Raw genomic sequence first — 18,207 nt, 5'->3', positions numbered from 1 at the left:
ACCAGGGTCAGGAAGGCACCCAGCTCTCCCCATTCCCAGCCCAGGGTCTCCAGCACCTTTAGGCTGAAATCTCCTAGAGCAGAGATCACATTGTTGCGCACATTGGTTGAAGTCTAATAGTTTTATAGTAAAGGATGATTATTTTGGTTTCAAATGGCCAAAATTCGAAGGCAAAGGTCACCTTCTCCCAGGCTTGCTTGGATGCCACCATAACGAAACCCTTGGCACCATGGCAGGCTCTCTTATCACTCTTTTAAACCCATTTGTAAATGAAACTTTTAAAATTTAGAGCCTATGTGACCAGACAGTCTGTGCTCAAATCTTCTGTTTTATCCTGTTTTGGCCAGATCATTTGAAAATAGCAACAAATACCTGGCAACTAACTGGATTCCCCATTCCTGTGCCCACTTGGTCAGGCTAGGTATTTTTGAAAGCGTTATAATCCATTGTGATGTTTAAAAAAAGCACAGTCAGCCAGGACCAGTAAATCTCTCTAGTTAGAAATGTCTGTCCTCTCCTTCCTCTTATCTCCAAGGATGACCAAGCATTAGCTATATTCTTTCAGGTTTATACCTTAATAGCAACTGTCCCAGCTTCAGTCTTGGAACAAGTACTTTCAGGTGGGATGAGCAACAAGGGGAATCAAACACCTGTATTTAAAAAAACACAAAAGGCTTCTCAGTGTAGCTGCTTTACTTTCTAAACAGCTGGATTGAGAGGCCAAAGAAGAGTATTCCTTCAAAACCAGAATAAGTCCTGATGGGGCAGACAGGCCCGGGTTCACATGAAAATCTGCCACTCAGCAAGCAGAGAGTGGAGCGGCCTCACCGCCGACTGCTTCTCATGAAAACATTCTTGTTTGCAACAAAAGTTGTTACCATCACAAATAGAAGTAGAATAATATAAAACACTAAACTTTTTTTCCTCTACAAAACTAGAAATGACTTTCAAGCTGATGCTTTGCACAGAAAATTCCATTTTGAGAAAGGAACCATGTATACCAAATATAGATAAAAAATTCTGGAGTGATTCTGACAAGCCCTAATAACTGCTCTCACTACATTGCAAAACTAGGAGGACCACAAATGCCTGTGGGTGTGTCAGCCTTCCGAACAAGAAAGTACCATTACTTCCATCATATATGGAGAATGAGACATACAGAAAACACATTAAAAAAGCTGTTTTAGTCCCCAAATTGCCCCAACTTCAGCTGGAAGCCACGGTCCTCGTTGAATTTGGCCCTTATCAACAAATGAAATAAATAAACAGCAGGGTCAGTGTTTTATGCTTTTAGTCCATGGGACAGGGACACTGGCCTGCCACCACAGAGCCCCCGCTCCCCGGCGGGGATGGGACGATGCTGAGGATGGGACGATGCTGAGGATGACACATGCTGTCACCTTCACAAAGAGCCACCCGACCTCCACTGCACACAAAGCTGCTGCCCCCCTTGGTCCCCAAAGGACACCTGAACATCACTGCCACCACCCCTGGGGTGCACAAGCCTCAGCCTGGCACTAATAACTAAGAAAAAGGGGATGCAGAGGGTCTCCAGTGTACACAGCAGCACGACAATGGGAAGGAAAGGAGATCCTAATCCCCCTCGTGCCGTTAGCCCAGCACCCAGCCCTATACAGGCTCTTGTCCTCCCAGCTGATGCTTTAGTTCAAGCAACAGGAAGGAGGCAGAGCATGAACATCCTTCCATCACCTGGCACAGGACACCCAGCCATGCAGAATTCCACAGGAATTCAGAGAATTATCCTCCCCTAAAAGAAGCTTAATTAACTGCCTGTAAAAGGGGATTGCAATTTATCACACAACTTCTTTCAGCGCAGTAAATTCAAGTATCATCTTGTCTTTCCTTAAAAATTACAGATAGCAAGTCTTTAGCCCCTGTGTTCAATTTTTTCTTGACCTGGAAAAGTATATACACTGGATTTGCACTGCATTTACCTTATTTTTTGCCTAGCACCAACAGTGACTACAACAGTGCACCCCCAGACCTGTATGGTTTGGTTCACTTCAACTGCATTCCTGTTTCTCAGTGGCAAGAAACAGGCTTTTGGTTCGCAGAATGGCAAAGTTACCAATTAAACATCCTCAGCACCCTTACTGGACCACATCCCTACTCACAGGGAGAGACCACCCTTCTTCCCATGTACCCGATGGTTTCTCAGCACAAAATTTTACTGGCTACTAATTTTCTGTGTTCTTTCCAAGAGTTTGCCACATCATATCCTCCAGCCTGCTGCACCTGAGTACTGTATTTTGGAAGAGTATATGCCTATTTGTTTAAAATATTAGCTACAGTGTGTGGGTGCAACATCACACCAAAGGCACAAAACACTTGAGACCAAGAAACATCTCACTGGTGTGATTCACAGGAGCAACTAACAGCGTAACACCACCATCATACCTGTCCTCACCTCCTCCTACCCTGCCATACTGAGCTTGTCAGCAGGAATTTTGTTGCCAGCACTTATGTTATCAAGCTAAGCGGTTTTATTTTTTTTTTCACTTGGTGATAGGGAAAAACAGAAAGGAACTGCAGAAGGTTTTGGAGACAAAGATCTCTCCAGGACACGCCAGATGATACTTTCAAATTTTACTTGGCACAACATCACAGAAGCCAGCATCCAACATGAAGGCAAGACCAGCTCCATGCCAGCCATCAGCCAGGATCAAGGAGCACTAGTGACGGCACTCAAGAAGAAAGGAGGAGGAAAGAGAGACAGCCTAATGCTGCACCTGGCACAAGAGGTACAGCTACATGTCTGGTCTCCACCCAGGAAGAAAACACAGATAATAAAATAAGGGGGGGATCTCTATGAGCAACCATGTCTCAGAGAGCAGTGGCCTTGCCAAGCCAGCACTTGCCAAGACTGACCACGCATCAGTACACGAGATACCACACTTGGCCTTCAGCCTAGAAACAGGAGACACACGTGGGAGGCTGCGTGGGAAGAGGTGGCAAGTGAAGACCATGTCCTATCAACTCTGCAATCTGCACGATGCACATAGAGGCTCGCAGAACCCCTGCATAAGCCATTTGCCTGTAGCCACCATGTATCTAGTTGCAACCCCCAGAAACACAGATGACTCGATCACCAGCTCTTTATCAGCATTCACAGAGACCAGAGAAGGTCAAGAGAGCCATCATCCAGGAACAGAGGACAAGCACAGTGAGCTCAGTGGGAACTTGACAGGCCAAGAATGACTGCAGTCACAGAGGACCAAGAAGGACTCACTCACATCACCCTCTTTTTCTGAGGCTCTCAAAGATGACCAAACCTCTGACATTTGACTAAACCACACTACTCTCAGAAGAGGGGGCAGCCTAGGGGCTCAGAGACTCAATAAGAAACTATTCTCTCAAGGTCATGGGCTCATACACTCTTCAAGTTCTTTTTTTCTTAGTCAATTAAAACAGAGGACTCAATCTGCATTAAAAAAGTGTTACTAAGGGCACAGTCATACTGCTCCATGAAATGGGCAGATTAAGGAAATCTGCCGCTCTGCTGCTCCTTGCAAGCCCCACAGGAGAGCACATCTACTTTGGGAATGCTCCCTGTGCAAAGCGAACACAATCCACTTTTGCTCCCGGGGTAGCAAAGCAGAGGAGGGGTCTGCAGGCATCGCCAGCCCCCAACAGCAGCTTGGGCATATCCCCATAAAAAGCATTAGAGATGGAGCTTATCTTGCCCCAGGCTCTGGGCCTGGACCTGGGAGACTTCTACCCGTCCCTGCACCACTGCTTTGAGAGGAGACATGTTCAGTTGGTGACCACTGCCCAGACAGCTGTTCCTCCAACACCGGCTGCTGCTCAGGGGCCAAAGCCCCACCACGAGGTCATGGTGGGGATAAGTAGCAAGACCAGAGACGTGCCTTTGTACGCACAGAGCAAACACCATCCACAGGGCTCCAGCCCTTGCTGCCCAGGAGCCCGACCACTTTGAATTGGACACCTTCCAGCCTTCAACCCAGTGGTGACATGAGACAGTCCCTCTGAAGGAGCACTTGCATGGAAACTTAGGACCAGCTGATGGCAGGAATTACTCTGCCCTCCTGCTGCTGCAGACCCAGCCCTGATGGTGACAGAAACGTGACAAATGCAGAGGTCAGGCAAATGGGGAAGAGAAAGGACACCTTCCACTAACATCACCAGATGCAGAACACCACATGAATCAAAGTTATTGCGTACCTGAAACCAATTACTGATAGAAACCAAACTATTTAAGAACTCCAGCTGCTGCCTTCAGGATTCCTGGTAGCGAGCACAGACACAGTAAAAACCTATTTTGTTGTTGCTGGTTTTTAACCCATGAAGTCAGAGTAAAAATGTGCTCCTGCACCTGGGCTACACACACTCTCCTCTGTCACCTTTAGTGGCTTCCCATCAAGAAAACACATACTCTTCCCCAAATGCAACTATTACACTTCATAAGTTTTTTGATAACTCCATGCTTTTCCCACATTTACCGTTTGGTCCAACAGCAGAGAGAGGATTCAAGCATAAACTTGAATAAACTCTGTGCACCAGGATGGAGCTGCTGGCCCTGCCAGGGCCCTCCCATGCATTGTAGCCAGTGCAAGGGTAACGGAGGCAAAACAGAGGGGTTTGGAAACAAGAGTGAAGCAAGCAGAGTTTTCTTCCGTTCACCAAAGATGGTAATTATTTTGGAGAGAACTGCATATCCTTTTGGCTTTTAATTAGTGGCAAACCAAGTCAAGCTCAGCTCATATAAGTAAGAAACTATTAGGGTCTGTGGATCTGCAGCCAAGGAAAACAAATCTGTACCGGTCCTTCATCCCCAGAATAACTTCTGATTGTCAAGCACAGCTAGAAGGGAATGAGTGGCTGCTTCTGCAAGCTCCTCACTCAATTAAACTAATGCAGACAAAAAGGCCAAGCAGCAGGCAGCACCGGGCAAGTCAGACGGCTGCACTTGGCACATGTGGAACAACTGTGGCAGGTTCAGAGGGACAAGGGAGAGGAAGAGCGGTCCATAGCCCCTGTCATAGCAGAAGACACCCAAGGCTTCTCCTTGAGATGCTGAATGGCAAAAACTGGTAGGGTCTGTGCCCCAAGGAGACTTCAGGAAGCTTTAACTGAGAATACAAAAGCACATCCTGATATCCTGAGCTGTCATCTGTATTCAACAAAGACAGATCAATATTCAAGTGAAGAAACATCAACGAAAAGTCTTTGATTTATCAGTCATCCAGAAGTGCCTCCCCCTCCACTCAGCAGCTTTATAATAACTCTGCCTGAAAAACCGGGACAGCCAACAAGACAGAGAACAAAACAGAGACCGGGATAAACACGTACAATCCTTGGCCCTTCTTAAGCAAGAAAAAGGAGAATCTAAAGCATCTCGATCAACTTTCAAAGCACCCATGAAAGAAAAAAGAAAAAAACAACAACAAAAAAACCCACCACATCAGACACAGCAGGAGCTCATTTTTGTTTCCAGTTGCTCTTTTCAGACCAGCTGTTGGGGCACTAATGATCCATATGAAAAAGATCGATCCCTTTTTTCCCTTGTGCAGCTGAATTTTATTAAGAGGATTAATACGGATCTTGTAGGCTACAGTGGCTTATTCTTCACTCTGTAGCTGTGATATGCTACAGCTTCATTTTCTCTTTGGAAAGTTAAACAAATACCCATTTTTAAGGGTAAAGCAAAGTACCAAGCAGCTTCTGGCCCATGCAACACTGAGCAAACTTCTCCTGATAAAAAATGCTGAAAGACATTCATTATCTGAGTCCTTTGAATAGTCCACATAGGCAAAGTTATTGCAGTGAAGGTCCCTGGTCCTCAGTGCCTTATCTCTGGCAGTTTGCTGGGGCTGCACTTCATGGTGGGATGGAGCAGGAACAGCCAGGGCATGAATCACAAATTTCAGAGTCCAGAGACAACTCCAGAACAAACTGGTGCTTTGGAAACACATATCCATGTTATTTACTTGACTTCAGGCATCGCAGATCGCGCAACTGAAGACAGGCAAAGGAGTCAGGCCAGCCATAAGCACCATATCTCTGTGCGTCAATGCACATCAAGCGTGCAGACAGCAACACCCGCAGCCTCCTCCTTTTAGCCGGATTTTAATAAAGTGCGAGTATGCAAACACAGAGCTAAATCCCATTCCCTCTCAAAAATTCAAGAAAGTTGTGCCTTTGATATCAATGGAAACACAGCCTGGCTGCCACAGAGCTGAGGGCAGCACAAGCCAGTGTGGTCAGCCCAGCCCCATGGAGAAGCAGCTGGTGCTCTGCAAAGCTGCACCCACACAGCTGGGAACGCACCCCAGCTTAGATATGCTCTTCTAACAGGTGTTTTTTGAATCCTGGGCATCTCTCTAGCGAAGTGCAATGATATTCAACTTCCTTATGGAATCAGGAGGCTGCCAAGCATCTGCTGGGATTAGTTGGCCCATGCAAGTCCACACAAACGGTATCGTAAGGAAGAAGCTGACCTATTTATGGATGTCAATGGTGGACCGAGACCCAAACCCACACACTGCATTTGCACATATGGCTGTATCTCCCCCTCCAGTTACACAACTGAACTTTGTTAACAAGCTGGGTTAGTGTGGCTCTACCAGGAACCCCCAAACACCATACTGGTTGCCCTTTGCAGGAGAAACCCATCCTCCCTCCAGCCTCCATCCCACTCCCTGGAGCCCAACCAGGGCTGCAGATCACAGGCTCCCAGCCCACAGATCTCCAGCAGGCTCTCAGAGGCCAGGGTGCAGCAGATCAGCCACCCAAATTCCTGGTGGTAAGGGACTTTGCATCAAGTTTCAGACTTCTCTTGGGTGTCCCTCCCTCCTACACATCCCTCCTGTGAGTAAGGGCTGAGGAATGAGACAGTGAGCCTGCACAGATCAGAAACCACATTGACAAAGAGCAACGAGGGACATGAGCTCCCCAGGAAGGACAAGGAAGAGCCCAAGTAGGTTTCAGATGGAACCAAATGTATTTGTTTAAAGGGATTACAGGTGGCAATGGCTTGCAATGGCAGGGCCATGGGAGCTGCACATTCCCATGACTCAGAATTGCCTTGCACCAAGTTGCAAGTCCTAGACATACAGCTTTGCTCTGCCAGAAGCTACTACCCCCCTTTCCTCTGCAGACCCACTTCAATACATATCAGGTCTCCATCTCAGTTGCATTCTGCTAACACACACTTTTAACATCCTTTTCATCTTCCCTCATAATCAGTGTCTACGTCCCCAAGTCAAACACTCTGTTCTTTTCTCAACATTCTCTGCATTATCTTCATCTCCCAGGGCAGGAGCTCCTCAGACCCAGACACGACTCCACGGGTGCAGCCTGCACTCTCTGCTCGGGTTCACAGGACTTGGACGCACACGGTTTGGCAGACTCACTGCTCTCCTTTGGGTAGTGTAACAAGCAACAGGTTCAGCTCAAGATCCTACAGGTCAAATTTAGGTATAAGGACAACACAAGAAAATGTCCATAAGATACTGAAGCAAAAACAAATAGACAGCAACCCAGGACCACACCAACACCATAGCCAGAATTACTCATGTAATTCATTAGATGGATAGGCCTTGTCTTGTTTTGGACATCAAGAGCATCTGCAATCACTTCTATTACATGTCTGGTAGAATGTACACAACCAAAACACACAAAAAGTATTCCTATCCTAGCAGGTGTATCCACTGAGACAGCTGGAACTAAAACAGATGATCCAATGTGGGACTTTCTGATCATACGCAGCTACATTTGTACATCCAGTCCCACCCAAGAAACTGGACACGCTCTTAATCAGGTACGAATCAAATCATCTGAGACATAAGAAATGTATCAAGAGTTGTTGCAAAAAACCTTTAAGGTTGCTTCTGCCTCACTGCACTTCACCTTCAAGGGATGGGGAGCAGCCAACGCAGGCAGACAGCCACCCTGGACACACCAAAGCTGGAGCAGATCACTTTAACCAGGAATTCTTGTACATGATGGCATGACCCAAGAACTAAAACATGACCTTGGGCATGTAAACACATACAGACCAGAGGTTTGGGCTACAGCATCCAGGGAAACAGAGTGATGCAGGTGTGGGTGTGACAGCCCAGTAAAAGGCCTGACCCCAGACAACGTGGGGCACTACCAGCACACATGATCAGTAACACACCGGAGTACGAGTCCTCTCTTTTTCACCCCAGAGTACGGCACAGCAAGGCAATATACGGGGCAGCGCAAAGGTGAGGTGATGCCAAACCATCTGCCACGCACCCTCAGAGAGATCCGACACCCACCCGTAGAAACAGTGATCACAAAACACTGCAGACACGTCCTCTGTGCAACGAGGGGACGGGAGCTAACTTCACACAGAATAACTTACAGATGAACCCACCCTACACAATCCTTGTGTGCAGCAAGGTTCTCATAGCTCCTTCTCCACCTACTCTATGATGCAGTTCTTAAAAACATCCCCACCGATTTCCCAGCCTTCACATACCCCACACTCGCAGCTCTCCCATGTAGCAGAGCAAAACACACCGTGCCAAGGCATGGAAGGAGGCACCAGCATTCCATAATCTGCCATCCTTTCACCTGGACACTTCGAAAACCTGCATGTATGGAGTGCCTTCAAAAGATATGCTCATTTATAATGTTTTAAGTTCATTTGCTGCTCTGGCCTCATTCCTAAATCTCATATGTGGAGAGAAACACTTGAAGAGGAGTTAACATGCCAAGAACGCTGCGTTCATCCTCGCAACAACACAGAGGTCCAGTGCATCACCCCTAATTTCCAAAATACACTTCTGCCCCACAATTCGTCACTTAAGTGATGAATGCCCCAGATAACTTTAACCCTTTTGCTCATAGTTTCTTCCCCATCTGTCTGCCTTTGAAGCAAATTAGGATTCTGGTGCAGGACAGTGCTTAAACATTCGCTTATCTTTAGGCACACAAGAAGCTGCAGAGAATTCAGCTGGATTACTCATACACTTGAATTTCAGACTTCGGATACAGAAGGTTCACTGAGCCCTCCTTAAATGGCAAAGACGCAACACTGTGTTTTCCAAGCTCAGCTCTGTCCAATCCCCAGGAACTTAAGAAAGAAATGGACTCTAAAAAAGCACCAAAGTGGAACTATGCTAGGAAAGGCATCATTCTCATTCTCCCATAAACTAGCCTGCAGGATCAGAAGTGATGTAGAGAAAGCTCTACATTAAGCTCTAGACGAAGCTTAAACTACCCTAAAAAACGGCAGTCTTAATTTACACAGGAAAATAAACCACTCAGGTAGTGGCCAGCAGATGATGTGCAGTCCTCATCGTCCTTATTCTACTCCTTGAAATGTGTTTTTATACATAAACATCACCTGGACCTTAACTATTTCTGTGGTACATTTCTTGTCCTCCCCACCATCACCTTTAAGACTCAACAGCATTAAAGTGCCCTGATTTCTAAATGCCAGAGGCAAAAACCAGCCTCGACACTAAGCTAGGCATTTCAATACCCACAACCGATAACCAGAGGCCTTACCCCACAGTGAAGGATGATGATGATAATGCATAAGAGGCAGATAAAAGCAGAAAAGATGGAGGAGATGGACTCTAAAGATAGGTATAACTGCAATAAGCAGTTCAGAGTAATCTCCAGAGTTGTATGGAAAGGTTGCTAACCTCAGTCTGTAATTACAAACAATTCTTTTCAACCATTTCTCTGATTATCAGTTATGACTGCAAACTAAAGAGAGTAACCCTGGCCTAAGTGGCTTTTTTCTCTCCTGTATTTCAGTGCTGGGGACGATGCGAGATTGCCAGCCTCACTACTCTACAAGCCTCAGCGTCCCATCAGTAAAACAGCAAGAATAATTTCCCTTCACCTCAGGAAGGCACTGTGAAAACAGTCCTCCCAACTGGCAAAGCGCTTCAATGAAAGAGCAAAGAGCAACCCAGAACAGCACCAAAGGAAATTAATAATTCTACATTCAGTCCCAGGTTTTAATAGTATGTAGTAAATAGGGCTTGGGGCCACACAACTGCACAAAAAGAAAAGAAAATGAATAGCTGCCCATTATCACCTTCCACTTAGGGCGCAAGAAGTAGGTGCTCTGGCAATTAAGTAGTTGTGTCATAATACCCTGTTGGGAGGGTGGTGAGAGGGGGCAAATGGCAAATTAAGATTTCGTCAACAATCTTAATTCTGGCATTTTGCAGCTTTGGAATGCTTGGACTCGTAACTTTAACACCATTCTTTTAACGGACTGCATTGCTTGTAATTAACTACAGGACTGCCACGTGGCTGCGAAAATCACCATCTGTTTCTCTTGGGAAATCCAGATTAAAAACTTGTCTTGGCCAGAGTAATAGCTTGAGGTCTCTCTCAAGATTTGCCCAAACCTATGAAAAGCAAATCAAGTCTCTATCCCAAGCGATGAGGTGTGCTAAACTCAAGCCAGCTGATCTCCTTCGGTGCTGAGCTGAAACAGGAACGTCGCTGACACCCGGGCGATGAGGCAGGGGAGATGCAGCAGCTGGAGCTACAACCACTTATCAGCTGCTAATCCAATCAGTTTCCCAGCCCAGTCACTGCACGCTGTCTGGGAGACTCCTCACTTTCATTCATGCTTGCCTCATTAAGTGGAGTAATTCAAGTCTGTTAAGGTGAGTTAATAAACTGCTGCAACAGAGAACGGTCCTTAGGGTACATGCACGCAGCACACTGAAGATGCACATGCGTGTTATTGAGATATAAACCACAAAAGCTGGGCTACAATGAACACAGCAACTGCAGCAGGACCACCTGCGAATCACCTGTAAATCACCACAAGTTTCTCTTCCAGGAAAAAAAAACCTCAACAACCTGAGTTTCACGCAGCCAGCCACACTGTTGAAAAAGCGCTACGGGAGATACTTCAAATTTGCTCTGCTTAACTAAAGTTTGGAGCTGGACTGCTTTAACCTGTCGTGCAGCAGATCTCTACCCACCCCACCGGGCCCCACTGCTCCTTCTTCAAGGTCTGCAGAACAATCTGCTAGCCTCCACCTCCATCCATCCATCTGTCCGTCCGTCCATCCATCCAGCCTTCGCCCAGCTGGCAGGACTGGTCCTGCAATAAAGCAGCTGCGTTGTGGCTGCTCAGCAGCATTGCAGCCCACAGCTGTGCTACCTGGGCAGAGGGTCTCGAGCTGGAGGGGTGAAGAGGAGCAGGTGGAGGAGATGACTGCAGGTCCACACAATGGGATCCACTGGCCCAAAACAAATGGAAGGGTAGGAGCTACAAATTGATGCATAAACAAGGCCTGACTGTGTAATTCGGAGCTAACAGGGTAGCTCACTGAATGTTAATTAAATCCTCAGTGCCTGTTACCAACTGTGGAGATCAACTTATTTTTAAATTAAATAAGCAATAAATGCTTAGATGAACTTCTATTAAATTTCACCCAGTGAATGAAGTATGTGGGCCTTTTAATAGACATTAAACAAGATAGTTATGGCAAGTTAGTTGATATTTTATTACCTAAAGATAATGGCCGTATTAAATCTCTACTAACTATTCCACTGGCGGCACAATCATCCAAGACTTGGCGGAAGTTTGCCTGCCGTGAAGCGTCCCTGGGCAGCGGCAGCAGCGGGAGGAAGGCAGCCAAGTGCTGAATGGCACCTACTTAGGGGATGCTCAAGTCCAGGAACCCACTTAGGCACAAAACAGGATCTCTCCCAGCTGGATCTGGAAGCCCCAAAGAGGGCTGGCAGGGACTTGCACACAGAAATCAAAGACCCTTGAGCATCTCAAGTACCCCAAACTAAACGAAGGAATTTATGGGGTTACTGAGAAATCACTGTATTACAAGGTTCCTTTATGGCATCAAGGGAAATGGAAAACATCCTCCCCTAACAGCCTGCAACACTCAAAAGCTTGTATTAATACATCTTTTTCTACAAAAAGGTTATCAGCAGCCCACAACTCCACCGATGTTTGTTTTCCTTTCCTGAGCATATTGCGATAGTTTGGGAGCGCTTCTGAGTGACTCACACGCATGTCACTGTCACCCACAGATCCCAACAACAGATATGACAAGTCAAAAATGACAGAGACTTGCTGACAGCAACTTAAAAATGATCCTTTTCATGCCAGCTCTTGCACTTGCTCACAACATGATCGAAACCAGCTCTTTGAGATGAAAGCGGAATCTCCACCGAGGTGTCTCTACCGGTAACCTTAATCACAACGATTAAGTGTGGGTAGCAGGTTGTGTTTTTCTTCAGGTCTGGATTGGAAACATCGTGAGGTCTACCTGCCCTGCCGTGCCCAGAAGCAGGAGGAATGGAAAGAGCCGAGCCCTGCACCCCGCTAACCCCCACTTCTTGGGCAGACACAAGCGCTCAAAAAGCTTTTGAACTTTGTGGGCTTTTTCTGGTCTGCGGTTTTCGGTTTGATTTGTTGTTTTCTTTTCTCTGTTTGCTTCTATTTTACAAAACAAAAAGCTCCCTAAATTAAAAAGAGGAAAGCACAGAGCTCTTTGGACATCATCAACACTCCTCTCCAGTATGCCAATGTACATGTGAAAGCCAATTGCAACATCTTCCCTCAATCCCTCGGCTGGAGCTGTTGTTCATCAAGTTATTTCAAGTCTTGCATTTTCCTACATATAACCCACACTCTTTAAAGGTATTGTTCCTTGTGAATCCGTCCCTCAGATAACCCACATCCTTAGCTAAGCTGTGGTTTCTGTCTTCTCCACTCCTGCCCGCTTTCGAAGCGTGGCTGCAGTTCCAGTAAGCTCTCTAGCTTTTAGCAGAATTACTCTGCTATGACAGCGAGAGCAGAGGAAGATGACAAAGCTACCAGGGTAAGAACGCAGGTTGCAGAGGACTGAAAGCAGGCAAGAATATCACTGTCTTACTCGCACGTGCAAACACAGATGCTGAATCCCAGACTTCTGGCAGGTCACATAGACTTGGTGTTCATCTTCCTTCCCTGATGGCTCCCCTCCATTAAAAAAAAAAAAAAAAAAAAAAAACACCCTAAAAATCACAGATGTACCTAAAGGAAATGTATATTTCTTTGTCATCCCAATGTCATCTTTAAAACCTCTCCACGCATCCACAGGAACTTCCCTCCACCTGAGGGGATTACCAGAGTGTCCTGGTTTCTGCTGGGATAGAGCTAATCACCTTCCTACTAGCTAGTATAGTGCTGTATTTTGGATTTAGTATGAGAATTACGTCGATAACACACTGATATTTTAGTTGTTGCTAAGTAGTGCTTATACTATGCCAAGGACTTTTCAGCTTCCCATGCTCTGCCAGCAGAGAGATGCTTGAGAAGCTGGGAGAAGACACAACTAGGACAGCTCACCCAAACTGGTCAAAGGGGTATTCCATACCATATGATGTCATGCTCAGTATATAAACCAGGGTGGACCTGGTCAGGGGGGAAGGGCGACTGCTGCTCAGGAACTGGCAACGGGTGACAAGCAATTGCATCATGCACCACTCGTCTTATACATGCTATTATTATTTTCCCTTTCTGTCCTTTTAAACTCTTAACCCATGAGGTTTACCTTTTTTCCTATTCTCTCCCCCATCCCACTGGGCGGGGAGGATGAATGAATGGCTGTGTGTGGTGCTTAGCTGCCTGCTGGGTTAAACCACAACAACTGAGCTACCACAGACTGCATGGGTACAAGTGTGGACAACCAGCTGGCGGTGAAACCCAATGTGGTCCTGGGCCAGCCAGAGCGCAGGGTGCAAGTGCTGCCCAGAGCCACATCAGGGCCGCAATAGTTTATTAGGAGAAAGGCAGAGGTGCGTGGGTCAGGCTTTCAGACACAAAGAATGAAATGCCACCAAGGACGCACTGTTCACACAGCCATGATGGGCAAAGGAATAGAGAAACCACCACGGGCACCCCGAGGGTATCTGTTTCCACAGACACATGGAAACTGTCTTATTGCAAACAATTCGTCATCCACCCAAGCTACTGCTTTTCTGCAGCTACAGTCAGCAAGAGATGTTTCACAGAAACCTGCACCAGACAGACTCTTCTTTCCAATTAGGTATTTACGATATAAGAGCCATTGCGATAAGCTGGTGTAACTCTGAGTGTACCTGACAATCATACAGCCATCTGCTTTCTAGACTTGGCTAAATTCTTGTCCTCAACAACATTCTGCGTGATAAATGCCACCATTTAGTTACATGGAAAAGCACTTAATTTTGTCCATTTTGAATCAACCACTTTCACCTTGGCTTGCACTGGTACAGAGGAACAGAGACCCTTTTCCACTTGCACTCACTGTTTTGTGACACCCTTCTAACGTGTGTCCTTTATACAGGAGCAATCCCAAACTACTGGTTAAACTCCTTTGGGTTTTCCAGCTCCCCAGCTTTTTTACTATCGCTCTCCAAAACCTCATACACCAGGCTTCCCTGATCAGAAGGGATTCACTCAACTTTTATAGTCTGACATTACACAAACACAAGCAGCAAACTAACAAACAAGGCAACAGTCAGGCTCTGAAATTAAGTGAGTGGCATTTTCACTCTGATCATGAACTCCCACATAGTAATTCATAATATGAATTATAATAAAAAATACATACTGATGATCATGTTATTTAAAAGCACTCCAGCTCCACTAAGACTGTAGCTGATGCTCTTAGGTGCCTTACAAAACTCAGTATTCCAGCTTTTGAGCTTCACCCACGAACACCCTAGAGAAATGAGCGCTTTGGCAAGGGATACACACATCTGAATGCACACTTACATTATTTGAAAGCATGAATTACGCTACACCAGTTCCTGATTTTGGTAAGGCAGAGCCTGTTACCTATCAGTAACACAGCACAGCTGAAGACTATATTCAGAGCAATTCTATCACCAGCTTACAGGGGACAGCTGATACCAACACACCAGGTGACCAGGACTTGCACAACAGAGACATCTGCACAACAACAAAAGCAATAATCCCCACTGACCTGGGCACCACAGAGACTGCACAACAGCAATTCATAGCAGTTTGGAGGTGCACCTACAGAAGCTTCAACAGGACACAGTTTTAGCTTCATTTTCCTGGACACATTCTCTGTTTCAACCCAGGAGTTTACCCAGAGAGCATACAGGGGCTGCATACCCTGAAGAGGGACTGCTGACAATATGGGACACACGTAGAGCCAATCTGCCCATGGCCTTCACAGAACACACACATGGTGGGACTGACTTTTGGGAAGAAGGCCTTAAAAAAAAAAAAAGTCATTTAAGTGCCCCCTCTGTGCACAAGGAGCCCATTTTCACAGTCCAACAGACTCATTGCACACCTCCTAACTGTTACCAGGCATCTCTCACCAGCCAAGAGACACCCAGAAGTCCTACAGTGACCTTCAGAAAGCCATGTGCTCTGAACAGGCCCTCAGCTGCACAGGTAGAAGATGAGCCTACAAGGACCAGAGGACACCTGATGGCAGGACAGCCCCCAGCACCATTACTGACAGGGGCTTGGTGCCACCACTACCCTGAACCAGGTTGCCCCAACCTGGTAGTTTTTTCCCCAGCAAGAGCCAACACAACCTGACTCAGGCAGAAGAAGAAAAACTGAATAAAATTATTCACACAGTATCACAGGAAAACTATATATGAGAGGGCAGCAGGCCTGAAGGCCCCATTAGCAACACAAGCATCTTGATGGAGCTGTAGGTAGGACCAGACACCATGGGCAGGAGCTCACTGCCAGGTGGCCCCACAGCCACTACCCACACTGTCACCTGCTGACAGTTTGTCCCCATGGGGAAAAACCCTCCAATAATGACTAAACAACTGGAACAGGGAAATAACAGGGCTAATAAATTCAGAAGCAATAGGATCAAAGGGCATGGAGTGAGCAAGGGGAGATAGAGTAGGCAAACAGGCAGAGAGAAGTTTTCAGCAGTAAATCCATATCCTCAGAGAGAAACATTTCCCAGCGGGAATCCTGTATTCCAGGTAATTATTTAGCCTTGCCTGGGCTAAACCTGCTATAGCAAGGGTGGGGACAACCAGAAAGTCCCTCACATGCAGAAACTGCATGGCTGGGTGACACACAGGACAGTGAACATTTTCCAGTGTGAACCTGGCTGACAATGTGCAGACAAAATGCTGTGTCCCATTATCCAGCTCCAAGCATTCCCCTGCCTTCCTAATATCCTGTATCTGCAATTACTTAGTGAAACAGCACCTGCTGTATCACCAGCACCCAGACAGCAAGGGACTCCCAGGTCTTTTCAGATCTTGACCCAAAAATAATTCCTGGAAAGTATAAGCATAAACTCTACAAGTAAATGAGCCCAAGGAACCAAAGAGAGTCTCTAAATTTAGAGTGTTTCCAAAAATAGAACGCTTTCATGCAAGACCTTGCACTTCACATGGGTCAAAACCATTCTGTAATCAGGGGCCAAAGTGTTGTGGATGTGCAGGACAACACATCAGCAAGCTTGATGTGTCTTGCAGGCTCTTAGAACTTTTGTGTATCAATTGCCTAGTAAGGCAGAAAGATACTAAGCAGGAAATCAACCAAAAAAAAAAACGCAAACAACTGGGCCAAAACAAAACCAAACAAAAATAATCAAAACAAAGCAGGAGAAATCAACACTCGTATGTTTCATCAGCGGGACCGAACTGCACCTCGAGGTACAGTAGCCAGAGTAATTATCGGGAGTTTCTCCATCAACACCTCCTACTCGGGAGCACTGCCTTCTCCCCAGCATAGCCCCAGGGTGGGGAGACTGCTCCTGCACAATGGCAGCAATAAGATTTGCCTGTTCAAAAGGGGAGGGCAAGAGCAGAAGAATTAAAAAAATAAATATATTAAAAAAAAGCCCAGAGTGACGTAAGGGTGTGGGAAACTTTTACGTCCTTACCTGCTGGGGAAGGGTGGGCCTCCCCTGGCGTATAAAAAGCTGCCAGGGCTTTACACGACTTGTTATTTACTACCGAGCCCCGGCTGAGGAAGTCGGGCGGCCGGTGCCAGGTGCGGCGCCGGGGCAGCGCTGCAGACGCCGCGGGGCGGAGGCGGCCCCCGCCCGGGCCAAGTGCACCTGCGGCCGGGCAGCACCGCGCTGCCGAGCCCCGGCGGGACCCCGGCCCGCGGGCAGCCCCCGCCCGGCACGGAAGCGGGACGGGCAGCTGACCCGCCGAAGTACAGGGGAGGTTCCCCCCGGCCCGCACCCGGAGCTGCCCCCGCCCCACGGCCGAGCTCGCACCGGGCCGTTCCCCCCCCCGCGGCGGCCTCGGCGCCCCGGGCGGAGGGAGGAGCCAAGCGCGGCCCCCCCCGGGCGGCCAGCAGTGCTCCCCGCCCCGGCCGGGGGCTCCAGCTGTTGCACAGCTGCCTCGGCGGGCGGAGAGGGGGGAGAGGAAGGGGGCAAGTTATTATCTGCAACAATACCTCGGGGGGAGGAGGCAGCGGAGGCGAGCGCGGCAGCGGCGGCAGCGGGAGGAGGCGGCGGGGGGAGGTGGGGCCGAGGGCGGGGAACGGGGCCGCGGTGCTGCCCGGGACCGCCCAGCCGCGCCCGCCCCCGGCCCCGCCGCCGGCCCCTTCCGCCCGCCGGCCCCTTCCGCGCTCCGCGTCGCTGCCCCGCCGCGCCCCCCGGGCAGCCCCTCCCGCGCTCCCTGCATCTGCGCCCCCACCCCGGGCCCCGCCGCATCCCCCCGGCATCCCCCCGGGCCAGCCACTCCCGTGCTCCGCCCTCCCGCATCCATCCCTCCGGTCCATCCATCCCCTCCCGCTCCCTTCTGCATCCCCCTGGCCGCGGCTCTCTCGCCACTTGTATCGCTCCCTCCGCGCCCCCCTTGGCCCTTACCTGCCCTCGGGCGGAGGAAGGGGGGCGGTAGCCCCAAGCTCGGCGGGACACCCCCGAAACAAAAAGCGAAAGCGCCGCCGCTGCTTTCCGCCCCGCCGGGCGGCTGCGCTCTGCCCCGGGCTGACGTCAAGGGCCCAAATTCCTGCCTTTCCCTGCAGGCAGATTTGTCCATGTAAGGGCTGGGGCCGGGGCCGCCGCTCGGCGGGGGATGGGGCTGCGCTGCGCGCACGTTGGCGGGGCTGGGGGCAGCCCCGACCCTGCAAGCATCACCCCCCTGGGCTGTAACCGGGGTGGCTTAGGCCCAGAAACGTGCACCCTGGCTTTCAGTATTCAGCTTTTCCCAGAGAAGTTTTGTCCGTGGCTCCCTATGATTTTTTTAGGTGCTTTT

The 18,207-nt window shown here is 48.4% G+C and overlaps 1 protein-coding gene across 13 annotated transcripts in view; it reads right to left on the bottom strand.

The window, feature by feature from the left end:
• Nucleotides 1–17,874, bottom strand: part of LPP (LIM domain containing preferred translocation partner in lipoma) — a 343,879-nt gene extending 326,005 nt beyond the window's left edge. For 10 of the 13 annotated variants that reach the window (XM_082055335.1, XM_082055348.1, XM_082055342.1 and 7 more), the window contains exon 1: nucleotides 17,405–17,478. The gene's annotated coding sequence lies outside the window, so the exon portion shown is untranslated. Of the gene's footprint in view, nucleotides 1–16,880; nucleotides 17,004–17,404; nucleotides 17,479–17,819 lie in introns of those variants that run through there. The other 3 variants (XM_082055343.1, XM_082055340.1, XM_082055344.1) reach the window with 3 other exon arrangements.
• Between the last annotated feature and the right edge of the window lie 333 nt (nucleotides 17,875–18,207).

This window comes from Streptopelia decaocto (assembly GCF_964273445.1).
Source record: "Streptopelia decaocto genome assembly, chromosome: 6".
Classification (NCBI taxonomy): domain Eukaryota; kingdom Metazoa; phylum Chordata; class Aves; order Columbiformes; family Columbidae; genus Streptopelia; species Streptopelia decaocto.
The sequence above is the reverse complement of the archived record's forward strand: the minus strand, read 5'-3'. Positions and strand labels throughout refer to the sequence as shown.